We start from the raw sequence: 17,605 nt of genomic DNA on the forward strand, positions 1-17,605 counted from the left end.
TCCCCACCGTCAAACATGGAGGTGGAAACATTATGCTTTGGTGGTGTTTTTCTGCTAAGGGGACAGGACAACTTCACCGCATCAAAGGGACGATGGATGGGGCCATGTACCGTCAAATCTTGGGTGTGAACCTCCTTCCCTCAGCCAGGGCATTGAAAATGGGTCGTGGATGGGTATTCCAGCATGACAATGACCCAAAACACATGGCCAAGGCAACAAAGGAGTGGCTCAAGAAGAAGCACATTAAGGTCCTGGAGTGGCCTAGCCAGTCTCCAGACCTTAATCCCATAGAAAATCTGTAGAGGGAGCTGAAGGTTCGAGTTGCCAATCGTCAGCCTCGAAACCTTAATGACTTGGAGAAGATCTGCAAAGAGGAGTGGGACAAAATCCCTCCTGAGATGTGTGCAAACCTGGTGGCCAACTACAAGAAACGTCTGACCTCTGTGATTGCCAACAAGGGTTTTGCCACCAAGTACTAAGTCATGTTTTGCAGAGGGGTCAAATACTTATTTCCCTCATTAAAATGCAAATCAATTTATAACATTTTTGACATACGTTTTTCTGGATTTTTTTTGTTGTTATTCTGTCTCTCACTGTTCAAATAAACCTACCATTACAATTATAGACTGATCATGTCTTTGTCAGTGTGCAAACGTACAAAATCAGCAGGGGATCAAATACTTTTTTCCCTCACTGTAAGAATGATGGAGGCCACTGTGTTCTTGGGGACCTTCAATGCTGCAGAATTTTTGTTGTACCCTTCCCCAGATCTGTGCCTCGACACAATCCTGTCTCGGAGCTCTACGGATAATTCCTTCGACCTCGTGGCTTGGTTTTTGTTCTGACATGCACTGTCAATTGTGGGACCTTATATAGACAGGTGTGTGCCTTTCCAAATCATGTCCAATCAATTGAACTTACCACAGGTGGACTCCAATCAGGTTGAAGGAACATCTCAAGGATTATCAATGGAAACAGGATGCACCTGAGCTCAATTTCGAGTCTCATAGCAAAGGGTCTGAATACTTATGTAAATAAGATATTTTTGTTTCTTATTTTTTATAAATTTGCAAAAAGAATTCTACAAACCTGTTTTCGCTTTGTCATTATGGGGTATTGTGTGTAGATTGATGAGGATTTTTATTTATTTAATCCATTTTAGAATAAGGCTGTAATGCAACAAAATGTGGAAAAAGTCAAGGGGTCTGAATACTTTCCGAATGCACTGTAGAGGTCCTAGAAGGCAGGGAGCTCTGCCCCAGTGTTGTACTGGGCTGTCTGCACTATTCTCTGTAGCGCCATGCGATCCAGGGCAGTGCAGTTGCCATACCAAGCAGTGATGCAGCCAGTCAAGATGCTCTCAATGGTGCAGCTGTAGAACCTTTTAAAGATTTGAAGGCCCACACCAAAGTGCTTTGATTCAGATCTACACATTCTCTTTTAATGAATCACCTCTCATTTGAATGACCTTTCTGCCACTGAATAATGCAAATATCAAACCCAATGGACAATTATCTGAATAAATATTTAGATCTCCCCTGTCTTTGGGGCAGCCACGCAAACAATGAAAACACTGTCATAGTAAAGTTAGCTTTAATCTTCCCAGTTTGAGCTACATTTCAGGGTAATGAGGCATGTAGATGGGGGGGACCTGACGGAGTCAAAAAAATCACAACTTCTAATTTTTCAGTAAGGCTGTAGTGAACCCTTGCATGCTTCAATAATCTTCTAGTAAAAAAGGTGATGAATATGAACATTTTCTCAATCAAGTGATGCTACAGAGGCAGTATCTGTTTGTGAGCCTGAAAAAACAGTCCAAAAAAGATAACAGAAAACAACCGCATCCTTAGGTGTCAACACCCATAACTGTTGAAAACGCCCTTTCTCTGAAAATACAACTTAAAAACCACAATGTGCATAGCGTAGCCTACAAGGAAATGGAAACGATGAAGTTGTTTACATTCTTTCCCCCAACATTCAGCAAGTTATGAAATATTTTTATTTGTATATTTAATTATGCGCAAATATGCCAAATAGCGTGGGAAAGTTGCCCTTAACCATAGATAGGCTACAGCTGAATAATGATATTTTTCCCTCTCCATAATGATTAAGGTTAGGATTAGAGGTAGGGTAATCTGATATTAGATTTGTTATGCCTTAATTGAGCATGTATGTGAGTCACAAGGTGCATAACAGTTGCTGACCTACTAATTGGGGCATTCAAGGTCAATGCTGCATTAAATTATCAATGTGATTTTATAGCTTTACTTGCAGTATAGCTAGTGCTCTTCCTCAATAAATAAATCACATAACAGTTAGAATTATCTGCACATACACCTACAGTAAGTAAATTACTGATGATAAGGGGCAAGTAGTCTATCCCACAGACTTCTATAAAGATCGTACTAACATGCAAACCTCACCGACCACGTTGTGTGAACCAGCATTGCAAAATAAATGTACTCATACATGTTATTCAATATTTTACCCACAGCGTTTGTGTGCGTGAACATGCGTCTGCATAGCCAAGCGCTAAAATAGAACTTGGTTCTATTTGAGACTGCAAGTCCCCTCCTAAAACCTCGATCACACCTACAGAAACATTGTGTTTTGGTACACCAGAAGTACATCAATTTCCAATGGAACACTGCATTTGCCTTGCAGCATTGCATTGCAGAGGCAGTTGCAGTGCGTTCTGTGTGGTGCATACATTGGATTTATCTAACATATGCAATACTACAATGCTGCACGGAAAATGCAGCTTTCCATTGGAAATTAATGTACTTCTGGTGTACCAAAATGCAGGAAAGGTGTGATCAAGGAGTTATTGAATATCAGGAAGATACAAACCCACTTGATGCTTGAAATACAAATTAGGAGAGATTCATTAAAGATAACTAAAAACGAACTAGGTTTCCCTTTTTATCAGCTAAAAAGAGGACCATATGAATGTCAGGTAAAATAAGAACCCAATGTTAATCTCCCATCTCCCAGGACAAAGCTAGCTAAATGTCCATTAATGTTTTATGTGTGTTTCGACCTGCCCCCAAATTAATAAACAGTGCATTCGGAAAGTATTCAGACACCTTGACCTTTTCCACATTTTGTTACGTTACAGCCTTATTCGAAAACTGATTAAATCATTTTTTCCCTTATCAATCTACAAACAATACCACATGATGACCAAGCAAAAACAGGTTTTTAGAAAGTGTTGCTAATGTATATTTTAAAAAAAACTGGAAATATTACATTTACATAAGTATTCAGACCCTTTACTCAGTACTTTGTTGAAGCACCTTTGGCAGCGATTACAGCCTCAAGTCTTCTTGGGTATGACGCTATAAGCTTGGCACACCTGTATTTGGGGAGTTTATCCCATTCTTCTCGGCAGATCCTCTCAAGCTCTGTCAGGTTGGATGGGGAGCGTCGTTGCACAGCTATTTTCAGGTCTCTCCAGAGATGTTTGATTGGGTTCAAGTCCGGGCTCTGGCTGGGCCACTCAAGGACATTCAGAGACTTGTCTCGAAGCCACTCCTGCGTTGTCTTGGCTGTGTGCTTAGGGTCGTTGTCCTGTTGGAAGGTGAACCTTCGCCCCAGTCTGAGGTCTTGAGCGCTCTGGAGCAGGTTTTCATCAAGGATCTCTCTGTACTTTGCTCCGTTCATCTTTCCTTTGATCCTGACTAGTCTCCCAGTCCTGCCGCTGAAAAACATCCCCACAGCATGATGCTGTCACCACCATGCTTCACCGTAGGGATGGTGCCAGGTTTCCTCCAGACGTGACGCTTGGCATTCAGGCCAAAGAGTTCAATGTTGGTTTCATCAGACCAGAGAATCTTGTTTCTCATGGTCTGAGAGTCCTTTAGATGCATTTTGGCAAACTCCAAGCGGGCTGGCCACTCTACCATAAAGGCCTGATTGGTGAAGTGCTGCAGAGATGGTTGTCCTTCTGGAAGATTCTCCCATCTCCACAGAGGAACTCTGGAACTCTGTTAGTGACCATCGAGTTCTTGGTCACCTCCCTGACCAAGGCCCTTCTCCCCCGATTGCTCAGTTTGTCCGGGCGGCCAGCTCCAGGAAGAGTCTTGGTGGTTCCGAACTTCTTCCATTTAAGAATGATGGAGGCCACTGTGTTCTTTTTTGGTACCCTTCCCCAGATCTGTGCCTCGACACAATCTTGTCTCTGAGCTCTACGGACAATTCCTTCGACCTCATGGCTTGGTTTTTGCTCTGACATGCACTGTCAATTGTGGGACCTTATATAGACAGGTGTGTGCCTTTCCAAATCATGTCCAATCAATTGAACTTACCACAGGTGGACTCCAATCAAGTTGAAGGAACATCTCAAGGATTATCAATGGAAACAGGATGCACCTGAGCTCAATTTTGAGTCTCATAGCAAAGGGTCTGAATAGTTATGTAAATAAGGTATTTCTGTTTTTTATTTGTAATAAATTGGCAAAAATATCTAAAAACCTGTTTTCGCTTTGTCGTTATGGGGTATTGTGTGTTGATTGATGAGGAATTTGTTTTATTTAATCCATTTTAGAATAAGGCTGTAACGTAACAAAATATGGAAAAAGGGAAGGCGTCTGAATACTTTCCGAATGCACTGAATATGAAATATAAAGGCAACATGCAACAATTTCAACGATTTGACTGAGTTACAGTTCATTTAAGGAAATCAGTTGCTGCATCAACACCTGTTGGTCATTTAATTAAATTGCATCTACTATTTACAGACAAAGTTGTCAGTGCATAATCTCACCACATGCTGCTGGTTTTGGCTCATTTATACTAGTAGTAGCCACTTTCAACTTGCTTTTTACTGTGTAAATCACATGAGCCTTGGTTTGGACCGATTAGTTATAAAGCCAAATAAAGCACTGCAATCAGGCCAAGTGGATAATATATACAAATTAATACATTTACATTTACATTTAAGTCATTTAGCAGACACTCTTATCCAGAGCGACTTACAAATTGGTTCATTCAACTTAGGATAGCCAGTGGGACAACCACCACTGGGGGAGGGTGGGTGTAGAAGGATTACTGTTATACTATTCCAGGTATTTCTTAAAGAGGTAGGGTTTCAAATGTCTCTGGAAGGTGGTCAGTGACTCCGCTGTCCTGGCGTCGTGGGGGAGCTTGTTCCACCATTGGGGTGCGACAGCAGCGAATAGCTTTGACTGGGCTGAGCGGGAACTGTGCTTCCGTAGAGGTAGGGGGGCTAGCAGGCCAGAGTTGGATGAACGTAGTGCCCTCGTTTGGGTGTAGGGTCTGATCAGAGCCTGAAGGTAAGGAGGTGCCGTTCCCCTTACAGCTCCGTAGGCAAGCACTATGGTTTTGTAGTAGATGCGAGCTTCAACTGGAAGCCAGTGGAGTGTGCAGAGGAGTGGGGTGACATGAGAGAACTTGGGAAGGTTATAGGGGTTTAATCGCACAGGCAGGGAGCCCAGCCAACAGCGAGTTGCAGTAATCCAGACGGGAGATGACAAGTGCCTGGATTAGGACCTGTGCCGCTTTCTGTGTAAGGTAGGGTCGTACTCTGCGAATGTTGTAGAGCATGAACCTGCAGGATCGGGTCACCGCTTTGATGTTAGCAGAGAACGACAGGGTGTTGTCCAGGGTCACGCCAATGTTCAGCTTGAGGTGGTGATCCGACATCCACACTGATATGTCTGCCAGACATGCAGAGATGCGATTCGCCACCTGGTTATCAGAAGGGGGAAAGGAGAAAATTAATTGTGTGTCGTCTGCGTAGCAATGATAGGAGAGACCATGTGAGGATATGACAGAGCCAAGTGACTTGGTGTATAGCGAGAATAGGAGAGGGCCTAGAACTGAGCCATGGGGGACACCAGTGGTGAGAGCACGTGGTGCGGAGACAGATTCTCGCCACGCCACCTGCTAGGAGCGACCTGTCAGGTAGGACGCAATCCAAGCGGGCAGGTTGTTGGGCGGCCGGCCGTCACAAGTCGCAAGATTTCATCTGGAGAGAGAGGGGAGAAAGAAGTCAAAGCATAGGGTAGGGCAGTGTGAGCAGGACCAGTGGTGTCATTTGACTTAATAAATGAGGATCGGATGTCGTCAACCTTCTTTTCAAAATGGTTGACGAAGTCATCCACAGAAAGGGAGGAGGGAGGGGGAGGAGGAGGAGGATTCAGCAGGGAGGAGAAAGTGGCAAAGAGCTTCCTAGGGTTAGAGGCAGAGGCTTGAAATTTAGAGTGGCAGAAAGTGGCTTTAGCAGCAGAAACAGAGGAAGAAAATGTAGAGAGGAGGGAGTGAGTTTTCCTCAATTTCCGCTCGGCTGCCCGGAGCCCTGTTCTGTGAGCTCGCAATGAGTCGTCAAACCACGGACCAGAAGGGGAGGACCGAGCTGGCCGGGAGGATAGGGGACATAGAGAGTCTAAAGATGCAGAAAGGGAGGAGAGGAGGGTTGAGGAGGCAGAATCAGGAGATCAGAGGGAGAAGGATTTAGCAGAGGGAAGAGATGATAGGATGGAAGAGGAGAGAGTAGCGGGAGAGAGAGAGCAAAGGTTGCGACGGCACATTACCATCTGAGTAGGGGCAGAGTGAGTAGTGTTGGAGGAGAGCGAGAGAGAAAAGGATACAAAGTAGTGGTCGGAGACTTGGAGGGGAGTTGCAGTGAGATTAGTAGAAGAACAGCATCTAGTAAAGATGAGGTCAAGCGTATTGCCTGCCTTGTGAGTAGGGGGGGACGGTGAGAGGGTGAGATCAAAAGAGGAAAGGAGTGGAAAGAAGGAGGCAGAGAGAAATTAGTCAAAGGTAGACGTAGTGAGGTTAAAGTCACACAGAACTGTGAGGGGTGAGCCATCCTCAGGAAAGGAACTTATCAAGGCGTCAAGCTCATTGATGAACTCTCCAAGTGAACCTGGAGGGCGATAAATGATAAGGATGTTAAGCTTGAATGGGCTAGTGACTGTGACAGCATGGAATTCAAATGAGGAGATAGACAGATGGGTCAGGGGGAAAAGAGAGAATGTCCACTTGGGAGAATACGGAGTCATTCATCAGTAGGAAGCACTGTCTTCTGACAATTCTGGAATTGGAGGTAAAATCTGGCATAGGCTTTCTAGGTTTTATCAAACATCAGCATACCATACTGAACAAAAATAAAAACAACATGTAAAATGTTGATCCCATGTTTCGTGAGCTGAAATAAAAGATCCCAGATGTTTTCCATACACACAAAAAGTTTATTTATCTAAAATGTTGTGCCAAATTTGTTTACATCCCTGTTAGTGAACATTTTGGCAAGATAATTCATCCACTTGACAGGTGTGGCATATCCAGAGGCTGATTAAACAGCATGATCATTACACAGGTGCATGTTGTGCTGGGGACAATAAAAGGCCACTCTAAAATGTACAATTGGCATGCTGACTGCAGGAATGTACACCAGAGCTGTTGCCAGAGAATGTAATGTTAATTTCTCTACCATAAGCTGCCTCCAACGTCATTTTAGAGAATTTGGCAGTACGTCCAACTGGCCTCACAACCGCAGACCACGAGTAACCACGCCAGCCCAGGACCTCCACATCCAGCTTCTTCACCTGTGGGATTGTCTAAAACCAGCCACCTGGACAGTTGATGAAACTGAGGAGTATTTCTATCTGTAATAAAGCCCTTTTGTGGGGAAAAACTCATTCTGATTGGCTGGGCCTGGCTCCCCAGTGGGTGGGCCCGGCTCCCAAGTGGGTAGGCCTATGCCCTCCCGGGACCACCCATGGCTTCACCCCTGCCCATTCATGTGAACTCCATTAGGGCCTAATTTATTTATTTCAATTGACTGAAAATGAACTGTAACTCAGTAAAATCTTAGAAATTGTTGCGCTTATATTTTTGTTCATTATAGTTGCTAGGCTGATGAATCAGACTGTGATACCAGCTTCTACCTGACATATCAACAACAAATGTTTAACATATAACAAAACGTATAGCTTGTAAAACACTTACCTGGGTTCTTTACCGGTAGTAAAATGCCTTTATTGCATGGTGCTTTTCAGTTGCAGGTCTAAATGTTACCACAGGTTACCAAAGATACTTTTAACTAAGTTTTCCCCTGTGATGTCACTGCACTCAACATTTAAAGTGCATTACTAATCTAATATCTGTAGAGGGCGCTGAGCAATTACATTTTTGGTGCAACAGTGAGTTTGTTGCATTGTTTGGAATATCCAGACGTGCTTAACCCTCCCGTTGTCCTAGGGTCAAAATGACCCGCCACTGTGTTGAACCAAATGTGGCGGGTCATTTTGACCCTAGGACAACGGGAGGGTTAAAGTGCTTCTCCAATAGAAATCCCCGATCACACTTGTAGGCGATGTCATGCCGTCGAAACACCTCATTGTGTCTAACGAGCTTTACACGCCAAACTGCGCATGTGCAAGATGTCAACTCAAAGGCACTCCTTCGATATAAAGTTGTTTTTTATGAAAATAAAAATGTGTCAGTTTGTCACTTTTACGAGGTTGGAGTAATAACATGTTCAACTACTTAAAAAATTGTCTCGAATCTAGGCTGTGCCTTTAGATTTTGAAAAAAGTAACAACTAAGAGATCATTTTTCACTCCTCTCAATGACTTCTCAAACACCAAACCCCGGCCTGGTCTGTTTGGTCTGTTTCGCAAGCGTCACCGGAAGTCTCGCTTTGAAGCGCATCTGGGTTTAGAAACTCTGTGGAATATCGTTTGCGGCTTTTTGTCAACTTTTTTTCACGGAGCCTGCCAGAGAAAGGAAGTAGGTAGCTAGGCTAGCAGCTAGTGAGCTAGTAGTCAACCATATCATCGTTGTAGTCAACTCGCGAAGCCAGCCAGTAGACTTGAAAGGACGTACTATTGAACTTCTTTTACCACAAGCAAGGTTACAGTATTTGGGTAAGATAGCCATTGCAAACAGGTAGACTACCTTGTAGATAAATAACTTTGCGGCGTACTTCTAACCCGTTTTTTGACTAGCTACTAAAAGCATATGTTTAGTGCTTGATTCTGAACGGCAACGTCCTTAGCCTGTTAGCTATGCTAACGTTAGCTGAAAGTATTTGGTTGGTTAGCCAGTCTTGATTTCATCATAAAGGTAACTACAAAAGAGGCTTTCTGAATTATCTATCAGTTGTATGCGGGAAATACAATAAGGAGTAATCTCAGACAATGACAAAAACAACTGAACAAGGTAAGATAAATTATTAGAGTGATTGTTTTGAACAAAAGTTTATCAAGGAACAGATCATGAAAGATGGGAAGCAGACATTAGCCAGAATTGTGGTACAGTAGTATCCAAATAATTTTTTAGTGAGCAAAGTGTCTTGACAGTAATATTTTTAGGTGTGATAATATTAGCTAACAGACATTTCACCGTTTACAGTTCATTGATGTCTGATAATTAAAGTTACCTTATTGTCTACTTCCTCTCCCAAATAGATACAAACCTATCATGTCACTCATTCAGAACTTGAAACTGCCTCTGTGATTTTCTTCCTGTCCTGACGAATTGTGGTGCAGGAGTTATCTATATATACACTGACTGACATTGGAACGAGCAACATCACACTTGGAATGCTGAATAGTTTGAGAATGTTGAATTTGTATTCTTATTCCATTGTTGTCCAAATAATCAGCCAGACAAGTTGTGAACTGAACGACAATACCCACATGTCACTTATGCATTGTGATAACCAGTGCTCATGCTCGTTGTCTGAGCGTACACATATACAAACGTAGTCTACAGACTTTATATTGTACAAATGACACATTTTGGAGCAAAAAATAGTGGGTGAGCCAAGCTTCATAGTTAAAGAAATTTAGTCCCGTGTCCTTTCACCTCTACCCAACCACATGTTGTCAAAATGCTCCACAGCACTGTAATACATGAATAATGTATGAGCTGTGGAAAAACCTCTAACTGAAAAAGAACAAATAGGAACAGTAAAATTAGGCGTATGTTTAGCTGAAAAGTCTGTCATTCTTGGTGTTGTTTCCATTGTCTAATGTGGCAAGTCATTTCCTCCTGATGAAGTAATGTATCTACACTTCCCTGTCTTGAGCTGCTCTGTTTGCCATTGCTCGTCCTAATATTTATATATTTCTTAATTCCATTATTTTACTTTTAGATTTGTGTATTGTTGTAAATTGTTAGATACTACTGCACTGTTGGAGCTAGGAACACAAGCATTTCGCTACACCCGCAAAACATCTGCTAAATATGTGTATGTGACCAAAACAATTTGATTTGATTAGTGGACCTAACCAATTCAACTTCTTTGTTGAGAGATTCCTGTGCTGAACAAGATACAGCGGCCATTTCAGCCCCTAACTCGTGTTAAGAGATAGGTGGGATGTGTTGAATAGAGCTGAAGGATGGGACTAATAACAACTAACAACAACTAATAACAACAAGATAACTAATGTAAAGCATACTGTGTCCATAATAAGTATATAGGTTATAGGTTGAGAGCTTTTGTGAAAGAGCACAGTTAGAAAGATATGGCATGTAGAAGCAAACCGGATGGACATCATGAAAATGATCGGAGAGGTTGAGGGTAGAGGAAGTTCAGGAGTTAAAAACAAACAAAATAGAATAATTGTAAAATTGACTGTGTCCATAAAATGTATATAGTATGTATAAGCTGGAAGTAGAGGCCTAAGCGTTGTTGTTCACTAGTTTTACTCCAATTAGGGAAGGGGTGGTGGGGTTGGAAAGTAATAAAGGGAAATATGTATATGTATTTATGTGTATGTAGTCCCCTGTAGCTCAGTTGGTAGAGCATGGCGCTTGCAACGCCAGGGTTGTGGGTTAGTTTCCCACGGGGGGCCAGTATGAAAATGTATGCACTAACTGTAAGTCGCTCTGGATAGGAGCGTCTGCTAAATGACTAAAATGTAAATGTAAATGTAACTCTATCATAGTAAATGTGATTGCGGAACAGAAAATATATCTAATAAATAGAGACGTTGTTTCATAACTGACTCAAATGCCTTGGAATGCTAGTTACATACATGAAATACAGTACCAGTCAAAAGTTTGGACACACCTACTCATTCAAGGGTTTTTCTTTATTTTTACTATTTTCTACATTGTAGAATAATGAAGACATCAAAATGATGAAATAACCCATATGGAATCATGTAGTAACCAAAAAAGTGTTAAACAAATCAAAATATATTTTATATTTGAAATTCTTCAAAGTAGCCTTGATGACAGCTTTGCACACTCTTGGCATTCTCTCAACCAGCTTCACCTGGAATGCTTTTCCAACAGTCTTGAAGGAGTTCCCACATATGCTGAGCACTTGTTGGCTGCTTTTCCGGTCTAATATAGCCCTTACACATCCTGGAGGTGTGTTGGGTCATTGTCCTGTGAAAAACAAATGATAGTCCCACTAAGCGCAAACCAGATGGGATGGCGTATCGCTGCAGAATGCTGTGGTAGCCATGCTGGTTAAGTGTGCCTTGAATTCTAAGTAAATCACAGACAGTGTCACCAGCACCCCCACACCATCACACCTCCTCCTCCATGCTTCACGGTGGGAACCATACATGCGGAGATCATCCATTCACCTACTCTGCGTCTCACAAAGACATGGCGGTTGGAACTAAAAATCTCAAATTTGGACTCATCAGACCAAAGGACAGATTTCCACCGGTCTAATGTCTATTGCTCGGGTTTCTTGGGCCAAGCAAGTCTCTTCTTCTTATTGGTGTCCTTTAGTAGTGGTTTCTTTGCAGCAATTCGACCATGGAGGCCTGATTCACACAGTCTCCTCTGAACAGTTGATGTTGAGATGTGTCTATTACTTGAACTCTGTGAAGCATTTATTTGGGCTGCAATCTGAGGTGCAGTTAACTCTAATGAACTTATCCTCTGCAGCAGAGGTAACTCTGGGTCTTCCATTCCTGTGGCGGTCCTCATGAGAGCCAGTTTCATCATAGCGCTTGATGGTTTTTGCGACTGCACTTGAAGAACAGTTCTTGAATTTTTCCGGATTGACTGACTTCATGTCTTAAAGTAATGATGCACTGTCGTTTCTCTTTGCTTATTTGAGCTGTTCTCGCTATAATATGGACGTGGTCTTTTACCAAATAGGGCTATCTTCTGTATACCCCCCCCTACCTCGTCACAACACCACTGATTGGCTGAAATGCATTAAGAAGGAAATAAATTCCACAAATTAACTTTTAACAAGGCACACCTGTTAATTAAAATGCATTCCAGGTGACTACCTCATGAAGCTGGTTGAGAGAATGCCAAGAGTGTGCAAAGCTGTCATCAAGGCAAAGGGTGGCTACTTTGAAGAATCTCAAATATAACATCTATTTTGATTTGGTTAACACTTTTTTGGTTACTACATGATTCCATATGTGTTAATTCATAGTTTTGATGTCTTCACTATTATTCTACAATGTAGAAAATAGTAAAAATAAATAAAAACCCTTGAATTAGTAGGTTTTCTAAATCTTTTGACCGGTAGTGTATATATCCACAAATATTGACCACGGCGATCACCATTTCCCCATTCACTCTAATCGAGGATTATGGAAACGATGCCTGCAGTACCGCGGTCGGCCTTCAACTTGAAATCCTCTATGCGAGTAGGCAGTCGTTCTCCCCTGGTTGGGAGGGAGGAGTGATCCTTTGTTAGTGTAGTTTACCTTTCTGCTGCTTTTCGACTGTAACACCAGTGTTATATACACCCTGATGTTATACTAGGGACATTTTTGTTTCTATAGCTAAGGCTGACAGTGAGGACTTGTGAAGTGCATAATCAACTACCTCTGCATAATCAAAACAGTTGCTTTGTGAGAAGGTGTTAAAGTTCGCAGTTAGCCATTGTTATGACAAAAATGTAAATGTTATGTAAATGAAGCTGAAAAGTACCAGTGGCCTGGCTTTTGCCCCAAGTGAGAGCAGGTCCGCCGGAGCCATGGCCCAGTGAGACACTGGTGCCAGCCTGCGTAGATGTAAACAGAAAAGTCTGAGCCTTTTGGGTAAAACACTGGGGTAAATCCTGAATGGAAATGCTTAGTCAGTTTACTCACCAAGCAACTCATTCACTGTCTATAGTTTTCAAAAGGATGACGACAAGTTGTCATTATGTAGGTTTATTACAGTTATGCACTCCTATAAAAATAACATCTGTCCCGATTTTAGATTTTCATTCCAATTTCAGTATAGGAGTTATTCTGTACCAGCATGATTTTTAAACACTGTAAGCAATTGGTTATTTCTAATAAGATCGTCAGGGTTGCTTGAACTGGTCATTTCTGAAAAGCTTGTCCAATGTAGGCTAGGATATGGAGTTGCAGGTGTTGAGCCCAGGGCCCAGGTCCTCCGCGTCTCTGTCCGTGATTGGCTGGGGCTTTGATCAGAGCAAGCCTTTAATCCAGAGGAGCCCTGCCTGCAGTATATTGACAGGAATGCTCCTGGGTGTGTCATCTTGTGGGGAGAGGGAAGAAAAAGAGCTTTGAATTCTGCAGCGAGCAGCTAACCGAGCTATGCGGTACGATTAGTGATGACGTGCGTTTGGTACAAACGTATGGAAAACTCTTAGGATAGAGGGAAACTGATTGCGTGGAAGGCACTCCACATTCTTTCTGGTCAACTCTGATCTCTCAATGTGGGCAATCTTAGTTTATTGCAACTTTATAATTAGCTGTAATTACAGTGTGTAGTGAAAAAGACACTGTCAATTTGAAGAAGGCCTACATTTGTTTGGTGCTGTTGTGCTTAGCCTTCATTCAGCTCGCCACAGCTATCATAAAATAACATGCTCAAAGTAAAAAAGAATGAAGTCATAATAATGATGATGATGATGATGATCAAACACTAAACCATATGTTTTAGCTGGAGATTTTGTGTAATGTTCACCCACACAATGCAACAACCTTCTAGCACAGGATGACAAGAAAAGTGTGTGCTGTCAGTCATGGACAGATGACTTGTTGCATCATGCACGTCAAACGACCTATCCCACAAGATAGCATAGGCTTAGACAACGTCATAATATGCACTTTCAAAGACCACATCACAGGTATGGGCAGCCCCTGTAGACACGTTCCCTGGTTGTTTGTCCCAGGGAGGGAGGGAGGTACACATATACTTGTGGTGCTTTAAAGGGTAACTCCCAACCCAAATTTCAGCCTTTGCCCAAGCCCTTTAAATAATTTTTTAAAAATGCATTCAGGTGAGAAGTTGTAGGTGGAGGGAATTGCTCATAAATATTCATTTTAGAGGTGGGAAAAAGTAGTTGTACCTGATCCCAACACTTTCTCAATAAAGCATATTTACCAGAAGTCCACTGGCACGCTCTGATAATAAAATAATGTGCATTGCGAGCAAACATGGCTCTGGACAGTTAGCTCACAGTGGTAAGGCACTGAGTTCCTGATGTCTATTGCCACTTGCGGTGTAAGTTTGAATCCCCCATAGGGCGTAAAAATAAATATTTGGAATGTGGACTCACATTTATTGCGGTATTGTGTTGGGAAGAAAAGTGCAATCATCACCTTGAAAATGAAGATTAGGGGCTCAATTCAATCCAACCCGCATTGCAGTATTTACACAGTAGCTCTTTTTCCAATGGTGAAATGACTCACAGATTGGTCTTGGGTACTGTATAAAAACCTACAACTACTACCAGGGCGACCCCTCCCACAGGTATGCTTTCACTTTTCTGAATTATAAGTGTGGGCACAGGATGAATATTATAAATAAAGGATTTGAAGAAAATAAAAAAATCTCTGCCCCATGTGGAACTAGAACTATTGAACTATGAGCCAACTATTTTAGCAGACTGCACCACCAATCAGTCATAGCGGTTGGGGAAAAACTACAATTTCTTGACATGACCACCATTGTCATCTATTTCTTGTTACGATGGATGTAGCTACGAATATAAATGTATAATCCTCATAGCCGACATGTTTTTTTTTTTTTTTTGTAAAAGCACATAGATGTGTATGAAACAGTAAGCAAAAATGTTGAATTTGGTAATGTGCGGAAATGTGCCTTACTGCCTTTTGAAATGTTGTGTTACGGCAGTAGTCTAGTCAAGGAAGCATCATGTTAAATATATTGGCACACTCCACTTACCAAGACCAAATAAGGCACGCTGTCACCTGCTTTTATAGTAAGCCTTGAGGTGGTACCACCCAGCACATCTAGAAGGGAGTATATTTCATACCTAACCCCTCCTTTTGAGCTGACGTAGAGGAACCTTCTCAAGGTGCCTCTACATCACGATTTCAATGGTAGAGTAGAACCGCTAGGGGCAAAAATAGCTAGATATACTTTGAAAATACCAAAATATATCACTTTTGCAACAAACTGTCAAAATGAAGACCAGAATTGACGTGTTTCACTATGACTAAGCCTAAAACATCTGTTGTTCGATGGATTTCTTTTTTCTTTCATGAAAGTTACTCAAATATATGTATTCCTGTACATTCATAAATAATGAACTGTAAAATTAGTATCCCAGGTCAAGGACAGACTATTGGACTATGGCTCTCCACCCCCTCACTACCGGTCTGGTCCCTGAAGTTAGCTCTCTCAGGAAGATGGCTGTCTGGACCTGTGTGTGTGTGTATGTGTGTGTGCGTTTGGACAGGATGACAGGTTGTTTGTCCTGGTGAGGATTAATAAGCTCCCCCTCCATCCTCTGTGGTCAGTGAGCCAGTGAACCAGGTCCAGAGACATGACAGGCACTCCCCTGCACCAGACTAAACCTGGCTGCACCAGACCCAGTCCCAGCATCCACCGTAAACCTGGCTGCTCCAGACCCAGTCCCAGCATCCACCGTAAACCTGGCTGCACCAGACCCAGTCCCAGCATCCACCGTAAACCTGGCTGCTCCAGACCCAGTCCCAGCATCCACCGTAAACCTGGCTGCTCCAGACCCAGTCCCAGCATCCACCGTAAACCTGGCTATACCCGACCCAGTCCCAGCATCCACCTTAAGCCTGGCTGTTCCAGACACAGTCCCAGCATCCACCGTAAACCTGGCTGACCCAGTCCCAGCATCCACCATAAGCCTGGCTGCTCCAGACCCAGTCCCAGCATCCACCGTAAACCTGGCTGCTCCAGACCCAGTCCCAGCATCCACCGTAAACCTGGCTACACCCGATCCAGTCCCAGCATCCACCGTAAGCCTGGCTGCTCCAGACACAGTCCCAGCATCCACCGTAAACCTGGCTGACCCAGTCCCAGCATCCACCGTAAGCCTGGCTGCTCCAGACACAGTCCCAGCATCCACCGTAAACCTGGCTGACCCAGTCCCAGCATCCACCGTAAGCCTGGCTGCTCCAGACCCAGTCCCAGCATCCACCGTAAACCTGGCTACACCCGACCCAGTCCCAGCATCCACCGTAAGCCTGGCTGCTCCAGACACAGTCCCAGCATCCACCGTAAACCTGGCTATACCCGACCCAGTCCCAGCATCCACCTTAAGCCTGGCTGTTCCAGACACAGTCCCAGCATCCACCGTAAACCTGGCTGACCCAGTCCCAGCATCCACCATAAGCCTGGCTGCTCCAGACCCAGTCCCAGCATCCACCGTAAACCTGGCTGCTCCAGACCCAGTCCCAGCATCCACCGTAAGCCTGGCTGCTCCAGACCCAGTCCCAGCATCCACCGTAAGCCTGGCTGCTCCAGAATCACAGCCATCAGTTAAGGCCACCCTGCTTTCTCCCTTTCCTCTGACCAGCAGTACAGGTCCTGGGTGTGCTTTGATTTCCTGTTTGGACCATTAGCCTACTTTCTGATCTGATACTGAAGCTTTATGAACTTCATAATTCATGGAGCTACTGTAATAGGCCCTTTTTCATTGCCGAGTTACTTGAGTTGGTGGTTATGTGAAAAGTAATGTTTATAATAGAAGTAGTGAAGTGCTCCTCTTGATGAAGATGAATATCAGTGGCCTGCTTCAGTGTGATAGTTTCCTCTGGAGACCAAGGCCCAGTAAACACACCCTTATAAATAAACACTGCCTACGTAAGAGAGAAGTACAGTGTGAGAGAACACAACACAGGGCTGAAGAGACCTGCTCATAATGGAGCTCCCACCCACCATTTTGCCTTGAAGTTTAACGGCACCAGGGATGGGCACAAAGGAGGGAAAATTGAGAATAAACGAGAGAAATCAGCCAGGCGAGGCAGTAACGGTGACAAACGATTCCCATTGAATGTGCCAACTAGTCCAGCAGCACCAACGGCAGCCAGTGTGACTGAACTGAATTTAAGAATGACTTGGCGCAGTGTTGTTCAGGATTGGCCAGCTTCACCTCGTTGTGTTTGCTTTTGGTCTATTTTGACCTTTTCAAGTCTGTCTGTTCACGGCTGAATGTCTCCATATGTACGTTTTTGAGGGTAATAATTCTGATGTGTCTAGCTGTATGGTAATATAACAGACATTCCAGTGTCCATATGGAAATAGCACTGCCAGGTGATTTTTATGGTATGTTTGTGTGTTCCACTGTATTGAATAGGGGCTTTGGATGGCGTTGGGGTTTTGGATGGCATTGAGTTCAGAATGTTTTTCCTTTGGTGTCAGTCATCAAAACAATTTGCCAAAAGCCATCAGATCATAGTGG

At 43.2% G+C, this 17,605-nt stretch overlaps 1 protein-coding gene across 1 annotated transcript in view; it reads left to right on the top strand.

The window, feature by feature from the left end:
* Positions 1-8,749: 8,749 nt before the first annotated feature.
* The window catches only part of LOC311137333 (unconventional myosin-IXb-like), a 129,140-nt gene continuing 120,284 nt past the window's right edge, over positions 8,750-17,605 (top strand). The window contains exon 1 of the mRNA XM_084171773.1: positions 8,750-9,192. The gene's annotated coding sequence lies outside the window, so the exon portion shown is untranslated. The remainder of the gene's footprint in view (positions 9,193-17,605) is intronic.

Source organism: Coregonus lavaretus (genome assembly GCF_964263955.1).
Source record: "Coregonus lavaretus genome assembly, chromosome: 11".
In the NCBI taxonomy this organism is placed as follows: Eukaryota; Metazoa; Chordata; class Actinopteri; order Salmoniformes; family Salmonidae; genus Coregonus; species Coregonus lavaretus.